General features: G+C 38.3%; 1 protein-coding gene across 1 annotated transcript in view; it reads right to left on the bottom strand.

Annotated features, from left to right (window-relative positions):
• The window catches only part of LOC108425194 (ras-related protein Rab-3C-like), a 34,378-nt gene that overhangs the window by 14,447 nt on the left and 2,194 nt on the right, over positions 1-17,737 (bottom strand). The window lies entirely within an intron of this gene.

Genomic DNA, 17,737 nt, shown 5'->3' with positions numbered 1-17,737 from the left:
TAAATATAACCCAATTAAACAAGGAAGGGGAAAGGTCAAAGAATAAGGAAGGTAAATATAGAAAGAAAATAAGTAAAAAAAACACGAGTTTCCAAAACCAAACTTCAAAAGCATATTCAAAGAAAACGAGACTCCTCACAACCTTGCTAGCTCTGGAAGACCACTAAGACTTTTCGTTTTCATCTTTGAGAGAGAGGAGAAAATCAAGCTCCATTCTTGCTTCAAATCTAAGAAAGAAATCCGAATTTCTGTTGATCCTTCCGCTGAAAGAAAACCACCAAACAAACACCATCGATCTTAAAGGTTGTTTATAAATAGAAAAGAAAATAGCAAATCAGACATATTAGCTGCTGGTGTTCTCAGCACAATGAACTGACCACCCCAGACCTCAACATCACTAAATGCGTTTGGGATTACTTGGACCACAAAAAGGAGAGAATGTCAAGAGTGGAGTTTAGAGGTGTGGAAAAACATCGTTGCAGATTTATTTTAAAACACGGAATGGAAGAATGGAAGCTATGATAAAAGCAAAGTGTCTTAAATATGATTTCCATTTTTTTGGACCTACTGGCCAGTGTGATGAAGCGTGCTCTCACAGTACTGTATAACCACTGTCTTTGTTAAGGAATCTTTGAATAACCCTTTTTAAATAGCATAACTACCGAACGAAATGAAAAGCTCTTTCTAAACATTCCTCTTCCATACATCCAAATCAAGCACCATTTAGGAACCTTTTTTTAAGAGTGTACCTTTCATCACTGTTAGCTATCTTAGTATTTTAAGGTGATATATTCTTTTACAGCCTCACTACTTACTGAAGCTAAAAATACAAGAACACCTGCTGTCAGGTCCTTATTGCCTCTGCTTTGTGCTTGACGAATATCCTCTTAATTTACTGCTTTGGGAATGTACTGCAGAAGTCACAGAATGTCTTCTACATTTACTGAGTATCCCACACATTAAATAGAGAAGATTCTGTTTAAAGAAAAAATAAATAAAAACATCCACAGTTGGCTGACAGTACATCACCAAAAGTGCTTGAAATCAGCTTTCCTGTGCCACCAGACTACTAACACTGCCCTCTAGTGTGCAATGGACCATGACAAAGTAGCAATTTTCCCTCCCATCGCTAAGCCACAGTGGAGCTCAGCCTGCGGAGGAAGGCCTCCTTATCTTACAGTGGCAGCTCGGACAGGCCACACATTCTCTATGCATACACATGTACGTGATAAAGCCAGGAAACACGTGCTCTAACAACCACAGACACACACAAAATACACTTGCGCTCCAGACACACACACACACACACACACACACACACACACGCACGCACACGCACAAACTACCTAAACCGGGCTCCATTAAACGTATTCATTCGCAATCTCCTGACAATTATGACTCAAGCATCATGCGTTTTTTTAATGACTCTGTAAAAGGACGTTGTTTGCACACAGATGCTTGAGTGGACAGCTCTAATTACTGCAAACAGAGCCACTGATAAGGCTGTTTAAGAGCCTCCTCTTCCCCTCCCTCTGCAGGTAACAGCCAGCCTGGTAAACCACTCAGGAGGCAGCACAAAGCTGCTTCGATACCATTACTGCCAAAAAGGACAAACCTATTGCTTTGCCAGAGCCTTTGGTTTGTTTTTTATTTTTATTTATTTATTTATTTACTTATTTATTTATTTACTTTTGATGCCGACATGCTGAACGGGAGAGGAGCAGATGGGATCCTCTAGAGCATTAGCTCTGGACAAGGCTCTATTGGGATCTGATCATTGCATGACTTCAATGATAAATAAAGTGGCTGATATTATTCGCAAAAACAAATGGAAAAATGCAATTATTATTATCGGCATAATAAGTAATGACTGGGGATGCATCAATACCATTTTTATCAGACTGAGTACAAATATACGTATTTTAGTAATCGCCAATATCAAATCTGATAACATACTAAGTAACCTCATTAGAATAAAGCAGCTGTTAACATAAATGAGTGCTCTGCACCTTAAGAGTTAAATCATTAAATCTAGCTGATATGAAATTATGTGAATTGGCTAGCTTTGCTACATTAATAACCTTTGACCAAGCAGCGCTGCAGTGGAAAAGAGTGAGTTCTGACCTGGAACAAAAAGCACTTCTGCGCAGTTACAAGAAAAGTACATTTCATGGTTTGTCCCTTTCAACAACAGTTTCTGTAGCGCGATGAACAAAGTGATTGTGTGTTAAAAACAGTCTTCTATGAACAGAACTGTAGATGATTCCATAATAATTGAGAAAGCTGTATAGATTCATAGCTATAATGAAAAAAACTGGTATCCAGAATGCCTTATCATTTTAAAGAAGCACCAAATATCACTGATCAAATAGGTACTCATATTTATTTTAGATTAAGAAATTACTGTAATTGGATCACTTAAAGATTATTTAATAATGTTTGGTTTTGCATATGACAACGTATATATTAGTCATAACTTACATATTGTGTCAAGTTATTATTATTACCAACTATTGAACTGACAAATTTAATACACATTTTTGAACAGCAGTGTTGATCTCCACCGGCAGCTAGCATCTTTAGTATTTTAGTCTGTCTTACTCACTTCATAAGTCAATTAAAGCATGTTTTAAAATTAAAAAGTAAAATATTTTATTGTCTGTATCTGCATCACCCTTAACAAGATGTTATTTTACCTGAAATTTCTTACCAGTGCATCCTAGTGACAACACAGCTTCATCTGCTTAGTATGTGCTTCAAGAAAATGCTTCAGTGACTTTCAGAGGGTATTTAAATAAATTTATGTGGCCCTGAGTAAACGATGATTCAGTAAGGCACAGAGCTGGATTACTGGGCAAGAATGAGATTTCTTGTAAGAGCTGCAATGCTGTAATTGCAATCACTACAGAAGCCATTCTGAGGGGAAATTGTTACTCATTTAATTTATCAGTGAATGTGTAGGCTTCTACATTATTTTCCAGTGTTTCAAGACCCATGAAGTACAACAATTGAGTCATGAACCAATTGAACTAGCTATATTTCACAGCTTACATGATTATGTAAGATTTTTTTGTTTTATTTTAACGTGATTTAGAACAAATCTACTCAAAGATGACAGTAAAAACAAAAAATTAAAAAGCCTGATCTGGATAACACCAGTAAAAGCAAACAAATCACTCACAACATACTGCATGGAACAGACAAAATATCACAACGTCAAACCAGGCGTCTTACTGGAGTGATAAAATATCTTTAAATCCTGCTTCTCGATTTTTGTTTCTTTGACTGATGATGTTAGAACCAAAGTGGTAGATAATTATTACAAAAAAAAAAAACATCTGCATGCGGCAGATGGTTAGATTCAACCAATATTTCAAACCAATACATAACAATGTATGTATTGTACTCTAGAAGAGCTTAACATTTAGGCAAGGTGGGTCACTGTGATGAAATATTTACATTGTATAAATTCTGCATCATTTTTAACTACAGAAATAAATGTTCTACTTATCTGTATTCCTGGTTTATGTGGATTTATTCCCAATATTATAACTGTTTATAAATTAGTATCAGCAGATACAGCACTGTGCAAAAGTCTTATGAACTTAAGCATATTGTTCAAAACTATTTATCCTGGCAATAAGTGTTTTTCTACCAGTCATATAAACAATATTTCACCAGTTATATACCAGAGAATAAATATAATTACAGTAAAAAGCAACAAGAAATAGTTAATATTCTGTGAGCTAATTTGAAGTACAAAGTCTGGTTACAGATCTCTCCTGGACTTCTTGGAGGGATGTTAACTACAAACAATACTGGGCTACCAAGAGGAGAGTTTATGGTATAAGAAATGGTTTAACGAAAACACTGACATATGTAAAATAACTGTTTGTGTATTAATGCTATCTGTATTTATTGTAATCTTAGTGATCTTCCCAGCAACTAAACATTTACTGGCCAGAAAACTTTTTACATCAAATTTCCTCAGGTTTCTAAAAAATTTAGTACAGAACTATATGTTCTCAAAACATACTGTATATTGGCACCTGCCCATAATTCACATGTTGGTGCATCCCTAAGCAGCTAAGTGGGCTAAATAGAAAACCCCAGTCGTTCAATATGGACATTTCTGTCATTAAACTACTGCACTAAATTGACAAATTAATGACAAATCAATCATGCAAAACACAAATGTATGCTATTGGTCAGCAAGTTCACAAAAAATAAATAAAAAAAATTGAAATAATTGTGAACGTGCATTTGAATACTGCAACATTCTGTGACACTCCCACTGAGGCCAGTCCCATTACATTGATTAACAAATGATGTATGTTTAGTCCTAATATCTCTTTCACAAAGTCAATGAGTGACCGATCTCTACAGTTCACTCAAGACTGCAGAGTCCAAAGGCAATGAGAAGTGACCTAGACCTAACAAGTCCTAATCGCTCATGTCAGTGTGACCAGTCTGGTATGTTCTCCTGTCCTTAACCTAATGTTATTCTTCACTCAGACATGAACAGAGCTGCTCCTGACAGAGTGCAGTCTGGCAGAAAAAATGCCTGGCTGCCCCACAGTGGGACCAACACACAGTCCTTCTGATGCCGCGCAGTCTCTCAAAAGCCGCCTGAAGTCACTTGCTGTTTATTCGTTTATTTATTCGATATTGACTTTTATGCTGAAAGGCTGTACTTGAAAATGCCTGGTAATAATTGAGCTTCTTCAATAAAAGACTCAAATAATGTCACACTTTCCAAAGGCCAGATTCAAAAGAGTGCCGTACTCAAACTGTGGCCTTTGTATGAATAGTGTGTGGTGAAAACAATCCAAAAAATACAATAAAAAACACAGTGCTCATGAAAATAGCCCACTTGAAAACTGCTTTTTACTTCATATGGAATAAATCATCAATAATTATTACGTAATAATCATTATTTAACAATATCTCTGAAGCAATCTGTGAATACTTTTTGTTTAAGCATTGTTTTTGGGGGGGGGGGGGGGGGGGGGGGGTGGTGTGCGTTATTCATTTCCTATATGGGTATAAGGCAATGTGGCAATTAAGGTAAAAGCTGTATTTGTTAATGTACAGCCCTTAGTTTGATAGGCCAATCTGCCTGCACTACAGCCACAAGATTCATGCACCCAGTGCCAGTGAGCCTTCAGCTCAGCCCCCCCAAGCAGCTTTATTGATCCCTTCTGTGAACAGACCGACCCTTTATCCTTTCATGGGGGCCGATAAATTTCTGTCTGACAATGTAAGTGCTCGTCATTTTGACAGGCTGAAACCTCCCTAGCCTCTGTGCCCTAGTCAAGGCATTCCAAGCAGACCTGGGAAGAGAGAAAGGCTGCACGACATGAACATAACACCACATTGCAGTTACACAGCTGCATACTACAATTCTGATTTGCCTTATTAATACAATTCTGATTAATTAATGTGAGAATTGGACAGGATCCTCACAGCGCACAGTAAGACATTTAGTAATTGGATAGCGGGCGCACGCAATTTATTCAGTTTTAACAATTTACTGAGTAACCAGTAGAGGATTTTAAAATGAGGCCAAACAATAAAAATGGATTAATAATAAAATACTAACCTTTCAAAGATTCCAAAATATGAAATCAAGTGCATTCAATTTACACATTGACATAAAACGCCTTAATTCATGCAGATATTCCACCTGGGAGCCAATAAAATGACAGTATTGAGGGGAATGTGAGTCAATGGAAGTGCTCACAGGCAGAGTTTGAGGTCAAGCAGTGAGTGCACTGCTCTCGCTACTGACCAAAGTTTATAATGTTAAAATTCAACTAGAAAGAGTAACGTGAAATAAACCAAACTTCTTAGCCATTTAAGACAGCAGCATGATGTGTATTGTGATCATTTTTCTGAAATAACATTTAATATTATAAATAACAAACTGAATTGTTGCTGTGCATGAGATTCTTCAGTACTATCTGTGTTTTGGATTTTTTATCTTTTGGGATGTAAAATATGTGCATTAAGTTTTGTACTAGACTACGATTTGCATTAATGATTAGTATTATTGTTCTTTTCATTAATTAATGGTTAATTAATTGCAAATCAAACACTTTTTTCAGGTTGTTAAACTATTATGCTGAAATTTACAAACACATCAAAGATAATGTTATCTAAAAAAAAAAGTGTCAATTTTATTTTATTTCATTTTGAATAAACAGGCAATTGGTTCTCCTGCCATGCAACTAAAAATACTTGTGTTCCAACCCCAGCCATGGCATTTATGTTTATTTTAACTAAAGTATATAGTACTAGTACTATTGTAGTGTAGTATTATAGCATATTTTACAACAGCCTTGGGTGTAATCAGTTTTCAGAACAGTTTTATAATTGAATGATGTCACATTCTTGACCGATATAAATCAACAATAACTTCAAGAATTTTTAACTAGAAAATATTGTGCTAACTAATAATTATTATTGCCCAGGCCTAATGGAGATGTAGCTTTTTTTGACAGCAATATGCAACATCACTGAAACTGAATCACTGCTCATTCACTCATTCAGGTTATTTTAAACTGATATTTTTTTTTAATCAACTAATCAAGTTTAACTGAGTAAACTGTGACAAAAAAGAAAAAAAAGACATGGTGAAAGAGAAGAAACACTTATACCTCAATACTCATAAAGAAGCCATATGCTATATTATTTGTGCAGAGAATTACCTGTGAAAGATAAATGAATGAGATAAATGAACACAACCTTTTGTGACTCCAGTGCAAGGCGCTAAGAGGGGAAAAACTAGCAGCACCATGGACAGCTCTTGAGACTAATGAATATGGAAGAAAACAGAGGACAGCCATCTGACCACATCATATCAGAGTTTGCTTAACAAAAAGTAAAAAAGCAAACAGCAGATGAAGAGCTGAGACTATGATCAGCAAGAGGAAAAGATACAGACGAAGCAAATGGCTGGCAAAAAGGTACAATGTGATGGATGTTGGCTGTTGTGTTATTAGACATCAACACCAAATCAGAGCAAGGTAAAAGTACCTAAAATAAAGACTGCGTCCAACAGCACAATTTTTCAGGCGCTTTTTGTATATATCAGCAGGCTTGTACATCAGAGACACAGTGTCTACAGCAGAAACAGAATACCACATCTCTAGACTTCCAAAGCCATCTCTTTCCATTCTGTGCTTTCTACCAGGAATGGGTTTGTATAACGTGCATCTATGCAGTACACTCTTAAAAATAAACATGCCAAAAAGGGTTATCCGAACTGACACCATAACCACTTTTGATTCCCTATTGAACATTTTCTATGAATAAATGTTTGAAGAATAATTTTTGTAAATACGATGTGAAGAATCATGTTAACATTTATTTAAAAAAAACCCAAGATGTAAAGGGTCAACTTCAATTAAAGGACAAGTTCCTAAAACCATACAGCCAAGCCAAAAATCAATGCAGTAACCTTTATTTCCTTTATTTTATTTATGTATTGTTTGTTCTTGTTGCTCAAACTTCTCCCCAGTTTAGTCATAGTTGACTTCACCTGCTATACAGGTCTCACCAGATGATGCTACCAAGATAGGGTGAGGGCTAGGACTACACATAAAGTGCATCTTTTCAAAGCACTGCTGATGTAACATCACTGGACAGCTGTGCTTGGAAGAAAACACCAACACTGACAATTCTGTTACACCATCTATAATAATGATAATTACAAGGATTGAGGTCTAGTGTATTAATTTCCGCTGAATATATATGGAGAGACAGCATCATTTTCTGTTGATATCGGCACGGCATCCCAGTGACATATACATTTGTATACAAAGGTGAAAATAAGTGCACACCCTCTGTAGAGAGCAAACCTACATACAGCATTTTTTGCAAACTTTAGAGCATGATTTCTGTTTATGTGCTGGTTTTAACATATTGGAAACTGTGTAAAATGAATGTGCCACTTTCCTCAGGGAATACACTATATTGCCAAAAGTATTCACTCACCCATCCAAATCACTGTATTCAGGGGTTCCAATCACTTCCATGGCCACAGGTGTATAAAACCAAGCAACTAGGCATGCAGACTACTTCTACAAACATTTGAGAAAGAGCTCAGGAGCTCATTGAATCCCAGTGTGGTACTGTGATAGGATGCCACCTGTGCAACAAGTCCAGTTGTGAAATTGCCTGGCTACTAAATATTCCACAGTCAACTGTCAGTGCAATTATAACAAAGTGGAGTGATTGAGAATGACAGCAGCTCAGCCACAAAGTGGTAGGCCGTATAAAATGACAGAGAGGGGTCAGTGGATAAGGATACGCATAGTGCGCAGAGGTGGCCAACTTTCTGCAGAGTCAAATACTACAGAACTCCAAACTTCATGTGGCCTTCAGATTAGCTCAAGAACAGCGTAGAGAGCTTCATGGAAAGGGGTTCCTTGGCCGAGCAGCTGCATCCAAGCCTTACATCACCAAGCACAATGCAAAGCGTCCAATGTAGTGGTGTAAAGTGCTACCACTGGACTCTAGAGCAGTGGAGATGTGTCCTCTGGAGTAATGAATCACGCTTCTCCACCTGGCAATCCGATACACAAGTCTGAGTTTGGTGGTTGCCAGGAGAACGATACTTGTCTGACTGAATTGTGCCAAGTGTAAAGTTTGGTGGAGGTGGGGTTATTGCGTGGGGTTGTTTTTCATGAGTTGGGCTCGGCCCCTTAGTTCCAGTGAAAGGAACTCTTAATGCTTCAGCAGACCAAGAGATTTTGGACAATTTCAAGCTCCAAACTTTGTGGGAACAGTTTGGGGATGGCCCCTTCCTATTCCAACATGGCTACGGACCAGTGCACAAAGCAAGGTCCATAAAGACATGGATGAGCGAGTTTGGTGTGAAAGAACTTGACTGGCCTGCAAAGAGTCCTGAACTCAACCCAACGGAACACCTTTGGGATGAATTAGAGCAGAGACTGAGAGCCAGGCCTTCTCGTCCAACATCAGTGTCTGACCTCACAAATGTGCTTCTGGAAGAATGGTCAAAAATTCCCATAACACACTCCTAAACCTTGTGGAAAGCCTTCCCAGAAGAGTTGAAGCTCTTATGGCTGCAAAGGATGGGCTGACATCATATTAAACACTATAGACTAAGAATGGGATGTCACTCAAGTTCACATGTGCGTGAAAACAGACGAGGGAATATTTTTGGCAATATAGTGTAGCATTACCATGATGGGGGTACCTGGTCCGCAACAATATTTAGGTATATAGCATGCGTCAAATCCACATGAATGACTGGACCTAGGGTTTCTCAGCAAAATATTGCCCAGAACATTACACTCACTGAAACATCTTCCCACAGTGTATTCTGGTGCCTTCACTTCTTCAGGTAAATGCTATAAATCTACCTGAAGGGGTCTCATGGGCCTAGATGACTTCATTCCATTGCATTCCATTGCTCCATGGTCCAGTTCCAATGCTCACGTTCATTGTAGGCACTTGTACTGGTGGACAGGGGTAAGCACCGGCATTCTGACTGGTCTGCAGCTATGTAGTAGGCTGGGATGTACTGTGTGGTGACATATTCCTCCCATAACCATAATTTTAAAATTCTGTGCCATAGTAGCCTTTGTGTCGGCTAGGGTGGAGCACCCCAGAAGCACTGTTGTTTCAGAAAGCCTTCAACCCAGTTTGTTTATCCTCAGTGAGTTACTCAGATCTTCGTGCTGCCCGATTTTCCCGCATCCAGCATGGCAATTGTGAGAACTGAATGTTTGATTACTGCCTAATATATATCAGACCTTGACATGTGCTGCTGTTACAAGATAATCAATGCTTATTTATGTAAAGTGCAAGAGGTCACAATGTATTCGCTTATCAGTGTATTTCACCCCCATTAACAAACAGATTTGATTCAGTTTAAGAGCACTTAAAACCACATGAAGGGCCAGATCAAAAAGTACTCAGCAGAACTGAAACCAGCTCAAATGGTAAAGTGTGAACAGATCCTTGGCCTTTACAGGAAACTAAAAAACACATTCACATTTACACAAACATAAGTCCAACAGATATATAAACTGGCACTTGGAAGCTGGCCCCAATTTCCAGAAAAGTCTTCAAAGCTTCAAATCTGTGCCCAGACTCATTCAGTGAAAAGACCTCGCCAATCTCCAATCCAGCAGAGCAGCCAATCAAATGCCTGACTTTACAGGGAAAATTACGGAACAAAAAATAAATAAATAAAAGACCAGATTGAAATCTCACTGAATGAAAGGATGAAAAAAATGACAGAGAAAAAAAAAACAGCTCAGCTGTTTCCCCTTTCCGCTCTCCTTTGCTCTACCTCAGAGATTTCTCCCAATAGGCACTGTGGTTGAACGAGGCAGGATAAAAATAGCTCAAGATGAATAGTCATGCCGTTGGTTGTGGCGGAGCGTTGAGGCACAAAGCACAAGACTGGTGAATTCATTTTTAGGGGTGTGGGGACAAGAAATGTCTTGAGAATGCTTGGGATGCGGGATGCTGACAAATAGCAATCCTGTCCTCAACAACATCATGACACCACCAAAAATAGAGGCAAACAAGAACGTATATAACCAAGCTACAATGGAAATTCCTGTGTAAGTATGTTGTGTGGTGTCAGACCATGAGTTGACATCAACAGTCATGATGTATTATATAAGACATTTGTGGAATATGCATAAGAGAAGGTGATATGTAAACTGGCACATTTATAGCATTTAACAGCACAACAAGGAGCAGTGAGGTGGAGAAGATATGTAGATGATGTGCTACATAAGAAATGCCCTCAAAGAGGAATTCAACTGATTTTTAAACATCTCTGCATAAGCCAGGGTTGGGTGGTGTTTATAGGGGACATAACATGTTGTAAATGACACAAAAGCATTTACATTACTTCTGTGTTGTTACGTCTTGTGTTATTGCAAAATCAAAAAGTTTGTTTACATGGTCAACAAATCAGTGAATGCAGGGCAGGATTTTCAAGAAATCAATCTATAAATCATTTAATAAATGTCAAACCATTTATATAACACCTGACAAATGTTAAATATTACTGCCAGCTGAAAGCGGTGCTGGTTAGCATTAGTTTAACTAGCATGATAACAGCTCTACACATTAACAGCTTCTGGGTACTAAAGCACAGACGCAATGATAATGATTTAAATTAAAGGGTGTGAAATCGGGCACGTGGCACTGACAGAGATGTGAAATTAAACCTGTGCCATGGTGTTTGGATCCGTAGCCTGAACTGCTAACTTAATGTCAGCTTAGTGAGCAGGCTAAAGACCCAAACAGTCCTATCCACCACAGTATGGGCTTGATTCTGATTAACTGGTGCTCTGTAGATGATAAAAAATGTGTCTGAGAGAGCAAAAGTTGAGTGTTGGAGTGACAGAAAAACTGAAGTTGAACTTGTTTGGTGGTGTGCGGGACTGTAGAAATTTGACAGTCATTTTTAAATGATATACCTTGTTACCAATATACTACCCAACCAACAATGCACGATTTCACATAAAACTACTGAATAACTTGAGTTTAACCTAGGTTTTAAAACAAAAACGAGGCAAATTTCTATGCAATGGCTGATTTAACCAAGTTATTCAGTGACTTGGTGTGAAATTACAGGTGTGTTTGATGTGTGCATTGTAGAGAAACTTAGACTTGAAAGAAACTTAGAGAAATGGTGGTCACAGAAACCAGAGGTTGTGATGTTTACAACACAATTATAGCCATTTCATTTTCTATCCAAACTGACCAGTAAACCTATATGTCTTCTGAGTGTTTTTTTAATTACTATCATTAATATGTTCATAACGGTAAAATAAGGGTTCATCTGAAATATAATATAAACGTATTATAACAATGCTTATTTGCACAACTGTACAAATGTTCATTTTTATAAATGCTCATATCATTATGTGATATGCTGTATATAATATTTTTATATTATATTATTTTTGCATGTACCTCCTCACCATGAATGTTTGTTCAAAAATAAGGTTTTGGCTAAAAACACATCTCAGAACTACCGTAAAAAACAATGTCTCTGTATGAGGTAGTGTATTCATAACCATTTACTGTAGTAGCTTTCTGTGAGTTAGCTTTCAGAAGCATTAAACACCTCAGATGCCTGGTTCTGATCACCACCACTGTGAACAACTCTGAATTGGCAAGTTTCTCTAGAATGAAACATTTCACATATAATCAAAAACAGAAATAAACTTTAAAAAGCAACCAAAATAGTTTGGTAATAGGTAACAGCACATCCTGTGAAAATTAATAAACAGGTTGTACACTGGATACCAGCAAAGAATTTCTATTTCAGCTCTCAATCTCTCAAGGAAAATGTTCTGTTAAAAAGTAGGGGCATCACAATCACTCAGTTAATTCTAATTACTCGATTTGCACAAAAATCATTAATTACACTTTTTTGGCTACATACACTATATTTCCAAAAATTTGCCCATCCAAATCACTGAATTCAGGAGTTCCAATCACTTCCATGGCCACAGGTATATACAACAAGCACCTAGGCATGAAGACTGCTTCTATAAAAATTTTTGAAAGAATGGTTCGCTCTCAGGAGCTCAGTGAATTCCAGCATGGCGTGATAGGATGCCACCTGTGCAAAGTCCAGTTGTGAAATTTCCTTGCTACTAAATATTCAACAGTCAACTGTATTATAACAAAGTGGAAACGGCTGGGAATGACAGGAACTCAGAGCAGTGGAGACGTGTTCTCCAGAGTGACAAATCATGCTTCTCCATCTGGCAATCCGATGGACAAGTCTGGGTTTGGCGGTTGCCAGGAGAACGGTAATTGTCTGACTGCATTGTGCCAAGTGTAAAGTTGGTGGAGGGTGATTATGGCGTGGGGTTGTTTTTCAGGAGTTGGGCTCGGCCCCTTAGTTCCAGTGAAAGGAACTCTTAATGATTCAGCAGAACTTCAGTAGAAATTTTAGACAATTTCAAGTTCCCAACTTTGTGGGAACAGTTTGGGGATGACCTCTTTCTGCTCCAGCATGACAAAGCACCAGTGCACAAAGTAAGGTCCATACAGACATGGATGGGTTAGTTTGGTGTGAAAGTACTTGACTGGCCTGCACAGTTTCCTGACCTCAACCCCACAGAACACCACTGGGATGAATTAGAGTGGAGACTGTGAGCCAGGCCTTCTTGTCCAACATCAGTGTCTGACCTCAACCCGATAGAACACCTTTGGTATGAATCAGAGCAGAGACTGCGAGCCAGGCCTTCTTGTCCAACATCAGTGTCTGACCTCACAAATGCGCTTCTGGAAGAATGGTCAAAAATTCCCATAAACACACTCCTAAACCTTGTGGAAAGCTGTTACAGCTGCAAAGGGTGGGTCAACATCATATTAAACACTATGGATTAAGAATGGGATCTCACTCAAGTTAATGAGGGAATACTTTTGGCAATATAGTGTAGCTAGTGTTTTTAGATTTTTATTTTATTTTTTTAATCTTTCCAGTAACATATTTTGAAGTCTGTGAAAGGACTCATGGTTTGTTACTGTTAAGTCTTTTTTTTGTTGCATTTTTAGAAATCTGATTATTCAATTAATTGTCAAAATAAACTAAAGTCCTCGATAACAAATCTAATCAAAAGTGACAAAAGTGCCCTAGAAAGTGATACTTGTCCTTGTTGTGTATAGCATGTAGTTACATCAAACTTTGAATTTAAACTTTTATTCGTTGTGTGGAAGCTTCAAGCCAGACTTATCTCCCAGTCAGTGATGAACATACAGTCTGAAGCAGTGATAATTAGACACTCTGGGGTGGTGCTACAGTTAAAAGGCTCCTGTGAATGGAGCCCCACTAAAAGTGAGTGACGCCCATTTTTCCACGATGAGAAACGAAGCCACACGTAGCAAGCGTGGGCCATGCAGCTCGGTGGACCAGTGTCCCCAAATGCAGAGCATGAATCAAGCCTGACGCATGCTTGGCTCGCTGGAACAAAAGACACTGAGCAGCTGTTCCTCTCAAATGGGAGGCTGCAGTACATCTGCTTCAAACGATGAGAGATAAGATGGGCTCATAAATACACTGTACAAGAGGCTACTATACTACTGTAATCACCTACTAAGACTGACTCACAGTAACACAGTGGACTTTTTGACACCTTTCTACTTATCCAAACAAGCTGATTTATATTCCACACAGCATTCTGCAATAAATGGCACGCAATTATTTATGAGCAAAAACTGCAAAACTTTTTTTTCTAGAACCTACATTATAATACTATAGAATAGAGCCTGTATACGAATAAGCAAAACCACACACTTATGATATTTTGGGTGAAAAAAAAATACATCTAGACTCTAGTACAGATAATATTTATTTATTAACATTTTACATGTGTATGAAGCCCAATAGACTAAAATGTGATTGTTGATTTTTTGCTTCAAAAATGTCACATTGTTTTGCTTCAATAGAAAGACTAAAGTGAGATGAATATGGTGTAATATGGTTATCAAATGAAACTTCATTAGATAAAAGCAGTTAGAGTTAAATCAAGCAGTTCATAGAGATAACATTTACACAAAACAATAAACTGCAATATCACTATATGATATATCCCAATACTCAGTTTGACCGGTTTGTCATTTGAGTATCCATCCGTAGATAATGGGTTAATGAACAGATATTCAGTGAACTGTTGGGAACAGAGCTGGCCCTGACCAATGTGGTGCCCTAGGCGGGATTTTGGTTGGTGCCCCCTGCATCATCAATCATCGGGTTCATACACTCACACAGACACTGCAAAGCTTTATGTTTTTTTTTATTTAAGAACGAAAACTACAGTAAAACAGTAAAATCAGTATTAAAGAAAAAAAAAAAAGTAAACGTATTATTAATATAACTGTATAACAATAAATAAATATAAAGGTGTTGCACAAAAAATGATGATAGGTGTTGTTATTATAATAATTATTAATTTGACTAATATTGTTAAACAATGAAGTTACGATTATGTGGACTTTGCTTGTTTTCATATTTATTAATTGTTCCTTTGTTAAAAAAAACAAAACATGCACACGAGCGCCCCCCCCCTGGACAGACGGCGCCCCTCGCATTTACCTATATCGCCTAATGGAAGGGCCGGCCCTGGCTGATTCCAACCTTTACTTACTCACTAGAAATATTTACTGGAATATTCCAAGCTGTGTGAGCTGCTGCTAATTAGACGTATGCGCGATAAATGTCAATTCATTATTTGTTTCAAGTTTGAAGGCTGATTTTTGCTCCTGGGTGATGAATTGCTGTTTTAGACACAACACACGGAAGACACGGAACACAACAAACACTCACCAAACAGTGGAACATTTCACAAATCTGTCATGGGACAGTGGGAGAAAGTGCCTGGTGACCTGGTTTTATCAGCTGGAAAAGCATGGCCGCGGATTTTGTAAGTCATAATTTAAAAAAGGGAGCAGATTATTTTTAGCCTTCTGGTGACGAATGCTCAGCTATCCCATTGCAAATGCTAAACGTGGCCCAACAGTGCTAAACTGTTTAGTTTCTCAACAAACACCAGCTAGTAGACGACTGGATTTCTCTATACTTTCGTAATCGTTTGAGGGGTGAACCGCTATATATCAACACCAGACAAACAGCGTCCTTCTTTTAGGTATGTTTAAACTAATAGCGGTGCTTTTGTATCGTGTTTGATCTAACTACATCAGTTCGCCTTGCTGTGCGAGTGACGGAGCGCTGCTTCAAGTTAGCCAGCTGCTAAAAAAGGCTAGCCTGGAAAGAGTCTTCCTCAGTTTACTTTCGTTTAAATTTGGGCTGTAACTCACATGAACCCACTTCTTTCTTTCACTTTCATTGCTTGGGAATGCACTAATACTAAAATATGACTTTCTGAGCACTGTAACAGCGCTGTAGTTGTGAGGATTGGGATTTAACGCTGCTAAAGCTTGTTAGGATGTACAGAAAGAGGTGAGGTCAGTGTAGGTCAGTAGCTATAGTAACACCACTGACCTTGTCACAAAGAACAGATTACCGGTCGCTCCACTCGAACAGGGACTGCAGCTGTAACTCCGCGTTTCAGCCGTTGCGTCTGATTCATCTTACTCGTGCCCGCCCCCTCTCTAATCGTCGAAAGCAGCGTCGCTTTGCTTGCAGTAGAAAACACCACCAGGGCTTTCGCTGAACATGGAAGTGTGGTGGTGCATTATATCGAACATTTATCAAACATTTCTTAATGCTCTATCGAGGAAAAGTTATATCACGGTAATTATCGTTATCGTTTTATCGCCCAGCTCTATGCCGATGATCTTTAAAAACAACAATTTTTGTCCAGTAAAGATATTATTCCGACATCATTGTGTATCCCTAGTTAATCTATGTTAATAATTATATCACTTTTTTCCCCAAGTATTGATTATTGTATTATTTTACCTAAAAGATAAAGGACAGGCTTAAACAAAGCACCACATGTTTTTGTTTTCATTTTATTGTTACAGCTCTACACATTTAGAATCTGCTTTCTTAACACCCTTTTCTGTAAAGGTCATAATGCTTTCTGTGGCAGAAGTCAGGAATGCTGAAAAGGGAACGAATGGGGGATCAATGATTATAAAAGCCTCAAGGAGGACCCTGGCTTGATTAAAATCGTGGACACTCAGTCAGTCAGTCAGTCTCACATAACTCCACAAATAATATTAGAGGCAAGCCACTTCCCAGAATCAATCTGGTGAGTCCAGCTCCGCTCTGACTGTAACCCTACGCTGTGAAACCTCGGCTTTTGCACTTGCTCCAGGCTACTTTCCATATGTATTAGTCAGGCTGGTGGGACAGACACCACAGTTGCACTGCAATATCAGCTCAGACTCTGAAACAAGTATTTCAAATGAAGAGAGGCACATCATAAACCAAGGCCCACTCTGTGGTGTCTACATTGTGGAGATACGTCTTATTTGAATTTACAAAAGCATTAATGAGGCTTTTAACGTCTATGTAACCTTTCAGTACACCAAATTAGAAAATATATAAACTGAAATACCACCGTCAGGCTGATAAACGGCATGCCAACCTGACCTTTAGTGAACATTTAGCCTATTTCAGTCATATTCAGTGACCACCTGGTTTATGTGTTGAAGTAATTTTGATTCAGAGTGACTCATTTGTTTAAGCCAGGTCAGACACAATTAAACAAAACTGGACAGAGAGAGAGCTTATATGTGAACAGCATTTAGTCTATTTAACAATAACACCATCATTTTCTCCACCTTCTTAGATTTTCCTGATTTTCACTGGACAAACTGTACTGATATGTAATTCTGCATTCTAGTCTATGAAAGCTACATCAGTGATACTGCAAAGACATCCATAGGCTAGGCCAAGAGAAGGACCCATGTGACGCCATTATGACATTATGGCAGACAGCAACTTAGCCTTTCCTCTTATTCTAGGTCTGGATATTTTTTAACAAAAGCTCAAGTTAATTTAGGAGGACATACTTATGGAGTGTTTATCCATGGGAAAAGATCTTTCTTTACATTTTTAAACCGCTCTAATTTGTAATTTGACCTGGCACTATCAGCAGAATCAAGAAAGGCTGTGAATTTGTATGTGGCTATGGCTCCTCCTCTCTCCATCAGTGTGAAGGCCACTGTTGCATCGGAAACCCAAGAGGCCCATGAAACTCTGGAGAAATTTCACCCACCAGAGATACAGGTGCTGTTTCAAACCTGGCCCTTA

This window comes from Pygocentrus nattereri, chromosome 18 (assembly GCF_015220715.1).
Source record: "Pygocentrus nattereri isolate fPygNat1 chromosome 18, fPygNat1.pri, whole genome shotgun sequence".
NCBI lineage: Eukaryota > Metazoa > Chordata > Actinopteri > Characiformes > Serrasalmidae > Pygocentrus > Pygocentrus nattereri.
The sequence above is the reverse complement of the archived record's forward strand: the minus strand, read 5'-3'. Positions and strand labels throughout refer to the sequence as shown.